This window comes from Octodon degus, unplaced genomic scaffold, assembly GCF_000260255.1.
Source record: "Octodon degus isolate 3935 unplaced genomic scaffold, OctDeg1.0 scaffold00003, whole genome shotgun sequence".
Classification (NCBI taxonomy): Eukaryota; Metazoa; Chordata; class Mammalia; order Rodentia; family Octodontidae; genus Octodon; species Octodon degus.
Genome location: NW_004524579.1, coordinates 881,785 through 896,573, shown reverse-complemented (window position 1 = coordinate 896,573; position 14,789 = coordinate 881,785). Strand labels below are relative to the sequence as shown.

Sequence of the window (14,789 nt, the reverse complement as noted above, 5' to 3'; positions counted from 1 at the left end):
TAAATAAAAATGTAACTTTTGCTATTTGTCAAGGTCAGTCAAGTCTTCTCAGGATTTTCCCTTAAACCATGTACAGCAGTTGTAGATCAATTGTCAGTGTCAGCCATCTGGATGAGTCATGGCCATTGCTTGACCAATTTGTTCTCTGTGAAAGCCTGAGAGAAATTTTTCTCTCTAAGTGACTTTCCTTAGGCACACTATATATTGTCAATCACTTCCCTTGGTGGCCCCATAATCTCCTTGAACAGAAAGTTTGGGACACCACTGAATTACAATGTCACAGCAGAGGTTCTCTTATGTCCTGAGTCCTCACTGACATTGAAGGGCTAGTGCCAAAATATTGGCTATCCTTGTAGCTCCTCTTTCTCTCTAATTTTTGGTCTGCAAACTTTAGTTGTTAACCATTCAGAAAAGAAGCTTAGTATTGTCTCCCTATTGTAAGAACTCAAATGAAGGGGCCGGGGAGATGGCTCAGTAGAATAAGTGCTTCTCTGGCAAGCACAAGGGTGTAAATTCAATCCCTGGTTTGGCAAAATAAATAAATAAATAAATAAATAAATAAATAAATAAATACTCAAAAGAAGAAATAAAAATTAAAGGGTATAACACAGTCAAATGGAAAGTGAGAACTTAAGGATTAAACAATGAAAAGAGAAAAAGGGGAAAAGTTCAGAAGTACAGCAGAGCCAAAATGATACATTTATAGAAACATGATGGTTAAGTCAATGATCCTAAGAATCTCCATCAGGTTTTTGAAAATAGCATTTAGTGGGTAGAATTCTCACCCTCACTAACCATATGCTGATGTGTGTGAACTAGGCAACTCCACTGAGGATAGCAATGTGTAACACGAAAACCATGCTTGAAATACCTGTCAGTGTGGTGTTCTAAATGTGTACTGCTCCTAACATCTTATCAATTATTGCTATACTCTCTTTAAAGGAAATGTTTGCAAAAAGAAAAGGTAATAAAAGAAAACAGGAGACAAGAAAGTGTCATAGGATTGTCCTGTTGCAATGTTATATACACAGGGCTGGGGGGATGGCTTAGTAGAATAAGTGATTTCCTGTCAAGTGCAAGGGTCTGAGTTCAATCCCCAGTTCTGGAAAAAAAGAAAACAGCAATGTTATATATAGTTCAATGTTATATATAGATCTCTAAGTTTCTGTGTAAAAATGTGTAATTGGTTTTTTTTTCACATTCTCTAGTCATTTAAAGTTTAGAATATCCATAGTTGCTGGAAAATACCAGTTCCATGTATGTCTAAGGCTTTTGATATTCAGACAGATAGTGATGTTAAGCTCAAGTGCCTTTGTCATAGGGTAATAATATCACTAAGCTTCTCTTCTGGATGGTGATTTCTTTTGACGTGCAGAAACTTCTCAGTAAGAGGAGGGTTCAGTTGTTGATTCTTTCAAGTATTTCCCTTGCAGTTTGATTTTTGTTCACGAAATGTTTGCCTATCCCCATGTCTTCAAGATTTCCATCTATTTTCTCTTCCAGGAGATTTAGTGTTTCTGTTTTAATGTTTATATATTTAATCCATTTTGACTTTATTTTAGTGCATGATGATAGACCTGGGTCAAGTTTTAGTTTTTGGCATGTAGAGAACCAGCTTTTCCAGCACCATTTGTTAAAGAGGCTGTCTTTCTTCCAGTGAGCATGTTTGGCCCCTTTGTCGAAGATAAGATGGCTGAGTGTGTTTGTAGTTGTATCTGCATCTCCTAATCTATTCCATTGATCCTCTGGTCTATAAAAATTTAAATATATGCTTACTACAAGGGTACAGTTTAAATTTAAGGACACAAATTGATATAGAATAGAAAAAAGGAAAACTGGTATAGCATATTACTATCAAACACAGTAGATTTTAAGGTACAATTTCATGATCAGAGATTGAGATTCGTTTTATGATAATAAATGAGTAAGTTCACAAGGTTACTGCAATCCTAAATTTGCATGGGCTCAATGATATAGTTTAAAAGTAAAGTAGACATTGAAAGAGCTAACCAGAGGAATTGAAATTTGTTATTACAATTAAGAATTTAGCATGTCTGTACAACTTGACCTAAGTAACATATATAAAACACCACACCAAACAACATTCAAACTTATCTAAACAACGTTCAAACTAATTCAAACAACATTCAAATTCATATGCTTTTCAAGTCCACAGTAAACTTTAACCATAATTAATGATGCATTAATGATACAATGGGTCATAAAAATCCTCACCAAATGTCAAAAGATGGATGTCATTCAAGAGCATATTTTCTGTTTAGAATATAAGTAAAACACAAATGAATCACAAATAGCCAATTAGAAAATGCCCTGCTACTTCAAAGTTAAGCAATATCCTAAATAACCAATGGGTGAAGAAGAATTATGATAGAAATTAGAAAGTCCAGGTTCAATGATAATGATGTAATATATCAAAATACTTGGCATGCAGCTAATATAATGCAGAGAGAGAATTTGTAGACTTGGAATCATTACATTAAAATGTGCTAAAAGGTTGAAGATCAATGACCTAAGTTTTCTTTTAAAGAAGACTAAAAAAAAAGAGCAATTCAAATTCAAAGAGTAGGAAGAAGAAAACAATAAAGATGAGGACAACAATCAATGAAAGAAAACACATGTATAATGGAATAAATTGTAGTTCCTTGAATACATTAATAAAATGGATTAATTTTTAGAAAGAGCAACCATGAATAAAATAGAAGAAACAAATTATCAGCATCAAGAAGAGCCAATTTGCATTAAGCAATATTTATAAGCAACTTTCTGTCAATGTATATAATCATTTAATAAAAGGGACCAACTCTTAAAAAAACAACTTATATTGATAGGTGAAATGGAGATATTTGAGTACTTCTATACTGGTTAAAGAAACTTATTCTGTTGTTAAAAACTATGAAGACTGGCATAGTTTCTTTCTCTTTTCTTTTTCTAATGTATTTTGGCACAGGTTTTCATTATGCAACTCATACTTGTGGTGATCCTCCTGTTTTCAGCCTCCCCAGCACTGGGATTACAGGTGTTCTCCACCACACCTGGTCTTGGTGGCCTGCTCAGCATGCCTGGGGGCAGAGTCAGAGAGGCATGTGGTGCTGGGATTGAACCTTGGTCCCTGTGCTTACCTAAGCAGGCACTCAGTCTGCTGAGCATTCTCGCAGGTCTTTTGACATAGTTTTCATAAGCAGATTTTTGGAAATATAAAAGAAATAATGTGAATGTTGCTATACAAACCCATTCAGAAGAAAACAATAGAAATACTCCCCAAATCTTTCTATGGAGTAAAAGCTTGATCTGGAAAAGGTAAAAATAAAATATAGAAAATTATAATCCTTTGTTTTTATCAGCTTAGAAATAGAAATCCTACATAGAACATTAGTTAACTGAATCCAGCAATACAACAGTAGAATAGCACATCAGAATTTAATTCCAGGATTGCAATGGTTTTTAAGATTAACCAAATAAATAAATGTAGTTTATTATATTAATAGATACAGGAAAGTGTGTAGTAGAATTCAACACAGATTTATCATAAAATAGTTCCTTTTTATAGCTAACAAAGATTGTCTACAAAAACTTAAAACTGCTATAGTAAATAGCACATCTAGTGACACAATGAAAGATTTTCAGTGAGAATGAAAATAAGATAAGGAAGCTACTACTATCATTTTTATACCTTATTAAGTTAAAGGTGCTAATATATTAATGGAAAGAAAAATAGGGGGGTTGTTCAGTAGGATAAGTGCTTGCCTGGCAAGCACAGGGTCCTGAGTTCAATCCCTGGTTCTGCCAAAAAAAAAATAGATACAAGGTATGTATGTTATATATTATATGTATATGAAAGGAACAAAAAATAGCTACATTATTTGTAGATGAAATGATTTTGTAAAATAATTTAAAAGAATTTAAAGAAAATTATTACAATTAATAAATACATTTAGTAAGCTTGTAGGATATTTAAAAATGATCCAGATCCAGATTAAGTAATGTTTTAAAATGATGCACTAGAAACAATAGTACCACCCTGGCATGCTGTGCCAGCCTTGCCCTGGGGCATGCTGAGATGGCAACTGAGACTGGGTGTGGAGATGTGTGCCTGTAATGCCAGCGCTTGGGCGGCTGAAAACAGGAGGATCACTACGAGTCTAATCTGTGTAGGGAGACCCTGTAGACCATGTAAAATGTACTAAATACATTTTAAAACACCCAAAAGTATGAAAATCTTGAAATTAATTATAAGGTATAACATTGCAATTTGCTTTTCATACTGAGAGCGTGCAACTCATTACTGGGAAAAATTATAGATTTTATTGAATGCACCAATATAATATGTTAAAACTGGGAAATTTCAAAATGCAGAAGAGGTCAATTTTTCACTGTACCTTCCAATAAAAACCCACTATTGAACTGTACCTTCCAATAAAAACCCACTATTTTGTTTGAAATGCACAAACTGAATTTAAATTCATGTGTAAATTCAAAGAACCTAAACCAGTCATGCAGTGCAAAGGAAAAAGACAGAAGGTCTCCAGACTAAAGCTACAGTGCCTGAGAATGTGCAGTAGTACAGGGATAGATGCTTAGCCAATGCAACAGAATGACAAATTCAGAGACATTCCCAAATTTAAGAAGTCACAGTTTTATTTTTTAAATGAAGTTGGTCACAAGTTGGGAACAGGATTATATTCTGAAATAAATGGTGTTGGAAAATTGGTATAGCTACATAAAAATATGACTTACCCAGTGCTTCTTACTATACTAAAAACCAATTACAGATGGATGATAGATTGCAGATATAAATGTAGAGGCAAATGATACAACAAATAAAATAAAAATTTAAAAAAACTCCCCAAATTTAGATTTAGCAAAGATTTCCTAAACACAGCAAAAACAGCATAACTATAAAAGAAAGCACCTTAATAAATTTGACTATTTTAAAGATGAACTTCTTTGGCTGGCGAGATAGCTCAGCAGTCTAAAGCACCAGCTTTGGCAAGCTTAGGCAAAGCGCAGGGACTGTGGTTTGATCCCCAGTACCATATACAGTGCCAGCCCCACCCCCAGGGTGGGCTAAGCTGGCCACAACAAATAAACAAACAAACAAATAAATAAATACACTTGATCTTAGCCAAAAGGCCAAGAAGGAATAAAATAAAGATGAACTTCTTTTCATCTGAAGACCTTATTAAGAGAGTAATAAACCAATCCATAGAACCAAAAATGATATTTCTCAATACACATGAAAACATGTATATTTGAAATATGTAAGATTTGTATTCAGAATGCATAAAGCACCCCACAAATTGATAGGAAAATTGAGACAGACGATTTCAAGAACATGCAAAGCTAAACTATGAGGTAAGAAACCAGGAGAGCGACAGCCTTTGGCCAGGCTAGTGTCTGAAAGAGGACCTCCTGTTATTTTGGAATTACTCTATTTTCTAGTCTGGGTATTGGATTCATAAATGGATTTACTTGGAGAAAAATCGTTGTGCCTTGTACAGCTTATGAATGTGTGTTAAACTTCAGATAAAACAAAACAGCACGACAGTGCAGATCTGCTACTGCATATCAGAAATCTCTAGAAGGAATGGTAGCTCCTGTGGGAGGCACGTTTCCTCCCATTTCTGGGCTCTGGGTGCGTGGGCAGTGCCACCCAACTCTGCAGACCATGAGTCAGCCAAGAGGAGCTTCAGCAAGGATTCATAGCATGCACACACCTATCTACACATGCACTCAGGGGTGCAACAATGCACTTAACACATTTACAACATCTTGTGCATGTATGTGTTATATGACAAAGATGTGGTAAAGAGAACAAGATAAATAATTTTTAAAAATAAGTTTTTTCCTCTCAATCATATGAGAACCTATGAGATTTTTCCCCCCACTTTAAAAATAGCATGAGAGAAGTGTGTCTCAGTATGTCTGATACAATTAGGTCATCATTGTTTTCGCCTTACATTGTTTCACACGATGAGCTTACACTAGGAATGAGTTTGGCTCAGCAGTTTCCTTACTTACCTGTGCTTATATTATTTATGGTATCTCCAATTTGCAGTTTCTTTGAAAGAATCTTTTCTATGCATTTGTTCATTTTGTGAGAGGTAATTTAGCTCAGACTGGATTATCGAAACCATAAATTCATTCAGCCAGGCACATGATGTAAACCATAATTCATGGCAACACCTTAAAATGCCTCTTAGAAAACAAAGATTCCTTCCTCATTGTCACATGACAGCTGACTAGTGTCAGTTCATGCATTTAGTGCATCTAAAGTAATTTGTGTCTCACTTTAGGATAAAAAGGAAATATACAAATTCTGATATTGCTTCCCACTCCTTGTGGATTGCCTTGAGGACACTTGAAATGTGTGCACTTCTGGCAAATGAGGCCACACAGTTTTGCATATAAATCTGTTAAACTAGAAGGCAGTGGAAAAGAAGAAGGAGACAGCTCTGATTGGAATATTGGTGCCCCAAACATAAATCAGCAATGCCCAAGGAATGACTGCAGTCTAGTTCAGTGAGTCTGTTACTAAGACCTTAGAAGGCACAAATGATAAGCAAAAGTGGAAATACCAAGAATGTCCTGTGCTTGTAGCTGAACTTCACTATAAAAACAACATCCTGAGCCTAAGTTATTGCCACCAAATCACGAGCATAGGAAAAGTGACTACATTTATTTTTAGCACGTAAAAGAAATACTTGAACTTTTAAAATAGATTGACGAGAATCATGGCTCTGCCTCCTTTGAAGGGCAGAGTGACACTCCCAGCTTGTAAGTCTTCTCCTTTTGAACATCAAACCATTAGTGTCCATGAGGCATGAAGGGAATCTGGGGATATTGCAGATGACCACCATGGTGGTTTGAATGTTGCCATTTAGTGTTTATAGAGTGCCCCAAGCAATAGGAGAAGCTTGTGCAGAGCTTTCTCGTGTGTCACCTGTTCTATCAGATGAAAATACTTCTTTACTCTCTCATTGACCAAAGAGTTTTTCGAACAAGCTACCTAATTTGAATTTATAACAACCTGATTAGTTTTCATCCCATTTATATTCTAGTAACTGTTTTCAAATAAAACATCTGGTGTCCAGATAGGATGGCACTAAATCTGAGAAAGTAAAAGAATGTGAAATACCAACAAGGTTGTTTGATCAAGGAGAATGGACTAAGATAACTAATTACACTCTCTTCGTGTGTTTCTAATGACCAAAGGCTATTTATTTTGGGATGTGAACAAAAGGCATATGTGAGAGAGTCTGTTAGTAATGTTAAAGTTTTTTGCATAATCCATTTAACAAATCACTTCATTTAAATGAAGGTATACTATCAAATGAAGGGAATGAACTCAGGCAAATGTTAAAAGAATCATTTAATCTCTGGCTTCAGTTTGAAGACTAGTAGAAGGGTAAAATAAGTGACAAGGGATAGGAAGGTAGTTTGGGTTCTGGGCTCTGGCTGATGTGTTAAGCTTCCTGTTTGGGGCTAGTCTAGTATTTTTGCTGCCAGGAAATGACACAAAAAGGGATACTTCCTTGGCCTATGAATTAAGGGAAGAGCAAGGAGGTAGTTTAGGGTTATTTTTAGACTGGGCTGCCTCCACCCAGCACAATGTGAGGCTCCAAGTGGATGGCCGTTGGAGAACAGGTGGCCTTGGAACTCTTGTGGAATTAGTACAGCACACTTCTGGGTGTGTCTAGGGGCATGGAGTCATGACACTGAGAACTATATCTGTTCCCTGTCTTCTTTCTTTCTGGCATTGTTCCCTGCTTTGCTTCCTGGCTTTCATGATTGAACCATCTTTGCTCCACCATATTCTTCTGCCATAAGGTGTCTGCCTTAGAGTCAGATGACTGTGGGCTGGATCCCCTGGAACAATAATTCCTTTTAAACCTCTCTTTCAGTTGCAATCATCAGGTATCAGAGACAAAAAAGGTCACTTATCCACACAGAAATAAGGGAAGTTCTATTTTTGTTGTATTGCATACTGGATTTCGTTTCAAGAATTTTAAGACTGAAACTACCTTTGGGACTAGTTGGAGCATTATTCTTTCAAATCTGAGCCATTTTTTTGTGGTAGGTCACAATGCATGGACACGATCCTAACATCTCTCATGGAAGTTGAAAAGATTCTCCAAATGTTTCATGCCTCATCACGCTTCTGTTTTATCTGAAGTTAAAAGCTTCCCTTTACTGGGTCAATGCCTACTCTGCCAGCCACTTCTCTTAATTTTGATTCTAAACATGGATAACTCTTCTGCATCAAAGAGGGAAACAAAAATTTTTGTAATTATAGAATGTGAAGATGATTAACCAGTACTGCAATCAGTACCATCTTCTCCTTGTGAATTGTCTTTTCCTCAAATGTGGTGGGAAAGAGACGATTTCCCCTTCTCACCCCAGTTTTACTTCTTTCAGCAGGCAGAACAGAGAAATGAATGGGTCTTCTGGAATTCTGGCCATGTCAGGAGCTGGGCAAGGGCAGCCCCTCCAGGTCACAGAGGAGAGTCAGGCCCTGAAGAGCCAATAAGAACTTCAGAGACTGGTGGTTCATTTAGTCACTCAGCTTCCCTTCACGGAGTGCCAAAAATGTGGGGACACGGAGGTTAATATGATCATGTCAGCCCTCAAGGAATTCACAGTCTGCTGGGACAAACAGACTTATGAGCAGTTACTTTAATGGGAAAAACAATGGTAGTGATATTCATAGGAACCAATCTTCTATTCCACCTGGGGCAACATATACTTGGAGTCGCAGGTGCTTGGAGCTGCATGGGGTCTTGGTTTCTCTGCTTGGTGGAGAGCTATTTGGTTTAGATAACTGTTACAAAAAGAGGCTTGGAAACAACCTGCAAGAGTAGCTGGTCATTTTTCAACCTGAGACTTAAAAATTTAACTTGGCAAGTGAAGGCAATAAAACATTTACCTTGTCCCACATGACTTCTAAAGTAATGTGGGTCTGAGATTGTCTTTCTCTTCAGGTAGGATGTGCTTTCCCACTTAGGAATTGTCCTTGTCAGCTAGCATCAGCAAGCTGATCACAATGGCTTAAAGAGACAGCTTGTTTTCCGGTACTGAAAGGAAGTTGTTAATCCTGGAAAACACAGAGGACTTATGCGATGACCCCATGAAGGCTCCTGGGACCAGGGCTCCTTAATTCACTGCAGCAGCATCCTCAGTGCTGGCTTCCATCGGCAAATCTCAAAATGATTACTGAACATTTAGCCATCACGGCCACATTCCAACTAGAAAGAAAGGGGAAGAGGCCCAGGACAATGTGGAAGTTAGAGTTGTTTGTCATCTTTTGAAAGAGTCTTTCTAAAGACAGTAGCATAACAACAACTTTTGCTGTCATTGTGTTAGTAAGAACTTTATGTCAGGGCCATACCTAGCTGCAAGAGAGGCTGGAGATCTCTTTTGAAAAAACAATCTGAGACTCTTGTGGCTCATAACAAATACAGAGCCTTGTGCTTTGGAAGAAAGGGTGGTTATTGGGTGGGATACAAATACTCTTGTTTATGAATCCCTGACCATTTTAATAGTTTCTCTTTCTTTCATAATCCATTGCTTTTTGCACACACTGTAGAAATAAGCATGTGCTATGTGAAATGCTCCAGCTACTAGGAAGGGAAGAGCTATGCTTTTTCCTGCTGATAGGGAAGCAGACTTTCTTTCTTATTAAAATAAACATTCAGGCTGGGGAGATGGCTCAGTGTAATAGGCTCTTCCCTGGCAAGCGCAAGGGCCTGACTTCAATCCCCGGTTCCGCAAAAAAAATAAAAAAATAAAAAATAAAATAAACATTCAACAGATAAACAGTTATATTTTAGTGTGAATATTTCTCTCAAGAAACACCAAATATAATATCCAAATACATTTGTTTATTAATACATGTTTATTAATTTAATCAAAGTATAGAAATGATTATCTGTCTATTGAACAGGAGCATTTTTATGAATCCTGTTATTTGGATATCAAGGGACTGTTCCATAACAACAAAAAGTTAAAAATATATCTCTTGGTATTAAATGCAGTGGCTTTTCAGTAAATTTCCACTATTCATCTGTGGCCTGAAATTATGATTAAACATACAACACTGACAATATAGGTTTTAAATGTAAAGTACTAATTAATAGAGGATATAAGATCACTTAATGCCTCCATTTTGTCAATATGGAACCAAGACACTAATTGTTTAAATGATTCCTTCAAAGGCAATGATATGCTTATTTACAGTTGAGTAGTACTCCATTATAGAAAAAAACATCATTTTTATCTGTTCGTTGGTTGATTGGCATTTGTGTTGTTTCCAAGGTTTAGCTATTACAGACTATGCTGCTACAAATATGGGTGTGCATATATTGCTGTGGTATGATACTTTTATTTCTTTTGGGAAGATACCAAGAAAGGGAATAGCTAGGTGAAATGGAACATCTAGTCCTAGTTTTTAAGGGATTCTGCACACTGAATTTCACAGTGATTGCACAAGTGTACCATTTAACTAATGGCAGAGAAGTGTTCCTTTCTCCCCACAGCTTCATCAGAGTTTTTTACTGGTTGATATTTTAATGATAGCCTTTCTTTCTGGAATGAGATGGAGGCTCAGTGTTGTTTTTATTTGCATCTCTTGAATGATCATTGATGTTGCACATTTTTTTTTCATCTATTTCTTCTTCTGAGACATTTGTAGCTAAATGGATGGAATTTGAGACCATCCTTTTTTTTTCTTCTGTATTAGGAATTGAACTCAGAACATTGGGCTTGCCAGGCAGGTGCTTATGCTGCTGCGTTATATCCCCAACCTGAGACCATACTCTTAAGTGAAATAAATCAGATACATAAATATCTCATTGTCCCTCTAATATGATAAACTGAATATCTCATATCTCTCTGGTGTAAGAAACTGACAGTGTAAATAAGAACCAAAATGTATAATAGACATTGTGAAACAGAAAGTAATTGTTCAAAGGGCAAGGAGAATGGGGGAGTGACAGTTGGGAAAAAGAAAAAATGAGAAAAGATAGGAAAAATGGAAACAAAGCTTTTGGGGAGAAGAGGGGTTGAAGAGAGGGGAGAGGAATGGGAAATTATGATGTATCACATACAGGTACAAATTCCCTATGAATGTGATCATTATGCATATCTAAATTGTATCCACAAATTTAATTATTAAAAAAATTTAAAAACCAAAGGCAAAGATATGTCAGTAATAAAGTACAAAATAAATGTAGGATTTCTTATACCTGGTCCCACAGTGTACTAATTAAAGATCTGAATAAATTAATATATTACCTTTAGAACTTATAGACTACAAGTTAATAAGGTCAATATATATTAAAACTCAACTGAGACACATGTTTTTGTCTCAGGCCTAGAACTATTTGATTCTGTTATTAAAAATGACTAAGGTGTTGCAATGAATTACTGCTCAGAATTAATAACTATTCATTGAAAGTAGCATTTTATTCATTCATTAGTCTCTTCTTGCAATATTAGAGATCAAGCCTAGGGGTGTTCTACCACTGAACTACATTCACAGTCCTTTTTGTTTTCTATTTTGAGATAGGATCTTGCTAAGTTGTTTTCATGGGAGTTGAATTTATGATCCTCTTCCCTTAGCCTTCCTCAGTGCTAGCACTGCAGGCCTCTACTATTGCATCCAGTTCATTCACACATTCCTTTATAGAACATTCTGAGTACATCTAACTAAAGACCAGGCCTTATGCTAGTGTTGGATGAATGACTAGATGAAAGACTATCTTGATTCTTGAAGATACCATCTAGTTGACAAGATAGATGTCTAAAAAGATAGTGACAACATAGTTCTCTAGATGATAGTTTTGGCATAAGCAGGGTTGAGGAAAGGATTGTAGCAACTTACTTGATGGAGTCACTTGGAAAGAACCTGAAGACGGTTGGTCATCAAAGACAACAAAAGAGCAGAAGGCTTTCTAGACATGGGGTGAAAATTGCTAGGATTTGAAGTAACTAATGCTTAGCACCCTTCTTAGGCATAGAATTCTGAATCCTCAGAGAAAAACAAAGAACTCAGGCAGGTTGGCATAAAACCATCAGTTTCAAAAATTCTAGATTTAATTTACAAGGCATGGGTGAAAGCAACACCAGACTTTTTAATACAGATATTTCATCCAGAACTGGTTTTTCTGGGCTGTCTCATTTAACTTACAGTATGGAAGTAGGCAAGGTGTGTGCTTTCTGCCGGCAGGCAGCTCCCAAAAGGAGAGAGCGAGATGGGAAGAGCTTTGCATGCTCACTTCCTTATCCTAAAGTCACTGATGAAAAATTGTTTTATTCCCCAGTAGAAGTTGGAATCTGGGGTCATAGGGCAAAGGATGCTGTACTATTGTAGCATCTGTCAGATTCAAAGGCACAATTACAAGAAATAATAAAATGTTACCCCTGAGTATGCTGGATGTATTTGGAATATACTTGATAGACAAAAGTAAGAACATTGTAGCATGAAAAACAGCCTTTGTAAATACAGTGGTATGGTCAGTCCCAATGATTTATTATTCCCACTGGTCAATTTCAACAATTATCTGCATTTTGCTGTAGATAATACATTTTTATATTTTAGTTATTGGACAAGTCAGGAGAAGGCATCAGGGTGGACTTTTTTCCCCCATTAATACAAAATGCTGAGTGTAACCAGCAGTTGGCTTAGAGACTATCAACCTGTTCCCATCTGTGGAAAAAGCTGGGCTTCTGATTCATCTGCCTTGTCTCCTAACAGAACAGCTTTCATTTCTCTCCCTATCACTTCATCCCCATCCATCCCTACCTCAAGAGTTTCTCTCATGTAGCAAAGCGGGAAAGCAATCAACCTTAGTGGTGACGATTCTGATTCATGGTAGAGGACGGAGTGACAAGGGTCTGTCTGGTGGCTATTGACAGCCAAATAATGCTGACTAAGGGTTTTCTGTCAGCACCTGGAGGAAGACAGGTGATTACTCTGACTCACTGGCACCAAGGAACCATGTGCTTATGAAGTTGGCAGGGAACAGAATTCTTTTTTTTTTTTTTTCTCAGTACCGGGGATTGAACTGGCAGGGAACAGAATTCTTAAGCCACTTTAAAATCTTTGAATTCTTAAATGGTGGATTTCCTGAATTGACCACTGCTTGAGACCTCATACTCACAAAAGATGCTATTCTCTTATTAAACTCAAACTCACTGTCTGGTCACTTTCCCCCATAGTAGTAATGTTCTCTACTAGAGATACATGGAGCAATTTCACGACCCACTCAAATATTTGTGAGTCCTTATCAGCCAATTCTTGGTGTCTGTAAAATACTGGTTCCAGGGCTCCTGCAGACACCTAAGTCCCATAGATGTGCAACCCCTTGCATAGGGTGATGTTGTAGTTGCATATAACTTAAACCATCCTCCCATATGCTTTCAATCATCTCTAGAAAACTAACATGATGTAAAATGCCAAATAGATGCTTTACCTCACTGCTTAGGGAATAATAATAAGAAAAAAAATCCCAGCTATGTATATTCAGTAAAGATGTAGGATTTTTTTCCCTAAATATTTTCAGTCTGTGGTTGTTTGAATCAGTGGATGCAGATCTTCCGGATTCAGGGGGCTGACTATATCTGAGGTAGATGATATCTTTTCCATTTGAGTTCCCTCCTTTGATCTGAACACAAAATGTTTTCAACTATTGCTATATTGGGATACTCTAGAATTACCAGAATGCTGGTTTCCAAACAAGATTATCAATGTGCCACTTAAAACACAATTCTGGGAACTGAGTGGAATTTACAGCATGACAGCATCTTGAAATTTTTAAAGCTCTGTGAGAACTCATTACTAAATAAAAGTAATTTCATGACCTCAGATGTTTGACATCAGGATTATTGACTTCTGTCTGAAGTTTCTTTCCTTTTCCTTTCTTTTTTCCCCCATTCTTTCTTTGTTTTTTTTTTAAACGTCATTGTCAGCACAATTCATATTAAGCATGTGGGCAAGTAAAGTGTCAAGTATTTTCTCATGTGATTTAGATAAAACAGCAAATCTTTCAGTCTTGTATTTGTGTCCTTGGTCTTTTGCACTTCGGTATTTTTACATTTATTCCCATTAAAGGTCAGTTTTCCCCATGTATTCAAAGTTTTCAGAATCCATTCAGACGACTAGGTAACATTTTTACAAAACTTGATAGACTTTTTCAATATAAGTCATTGATAAAAATTTGAACAGGACAGAGATTTGCAATTTTCCTTCAGCAGTAGTCCTCCAAATAAACAGTAAAATTAGCTAATGATTGCTGGCAGTCATTTGTTAAAACAAAGAAGACTAATGTTTATGATTTTGCATCACCACCAAGTCTACTTTTGACTGGTATTATTCATTCCAGAAAAATTATAATTTATTTATTCAATGTCTCTACTAAATGCTGGGATCATGCTTTTGACAATAAGAGAGGAGGAAGGACTGAAAGTGCACTCTTACAGTAAATTGGAAAATTGTAAAGAAAAAGTATATACAACAATCATTTACACATAGCAGACACAATAGGAGTATGATCTCTGAGAGATGAGAGCCATGACAGTAACCTACAGAAAAGAGACATGGGGGAGGGGAACCCAAACCAGGACTGGTCATCTCATGGAAGAAAGCAGATAGTGACCAGAGTCTGGGAGGCTGAGGTAGTGGGAATTTTCAGGGCAGCATTATAGAAAAGAAGGAGCCATGGTGAGCAGAGCTCTGGAAATCTTCAAGGAAGTCCCCTTTGAGGTGTGTAGAA

General features: G+C 36.6%; 1 pseudogene; it reads right to left on the bottom strand.

Annotated features, from left to right (window-relative positions):
- Positions 1–5,032: 5,032 nt before the first annotated feature.
- LOC111816968 lies at positions 5,033–5,163 on the bottom strand (annotated as a pseudogene).
- Positions 5,164–14,789: the final 9,626 nt, after the last annotated feature.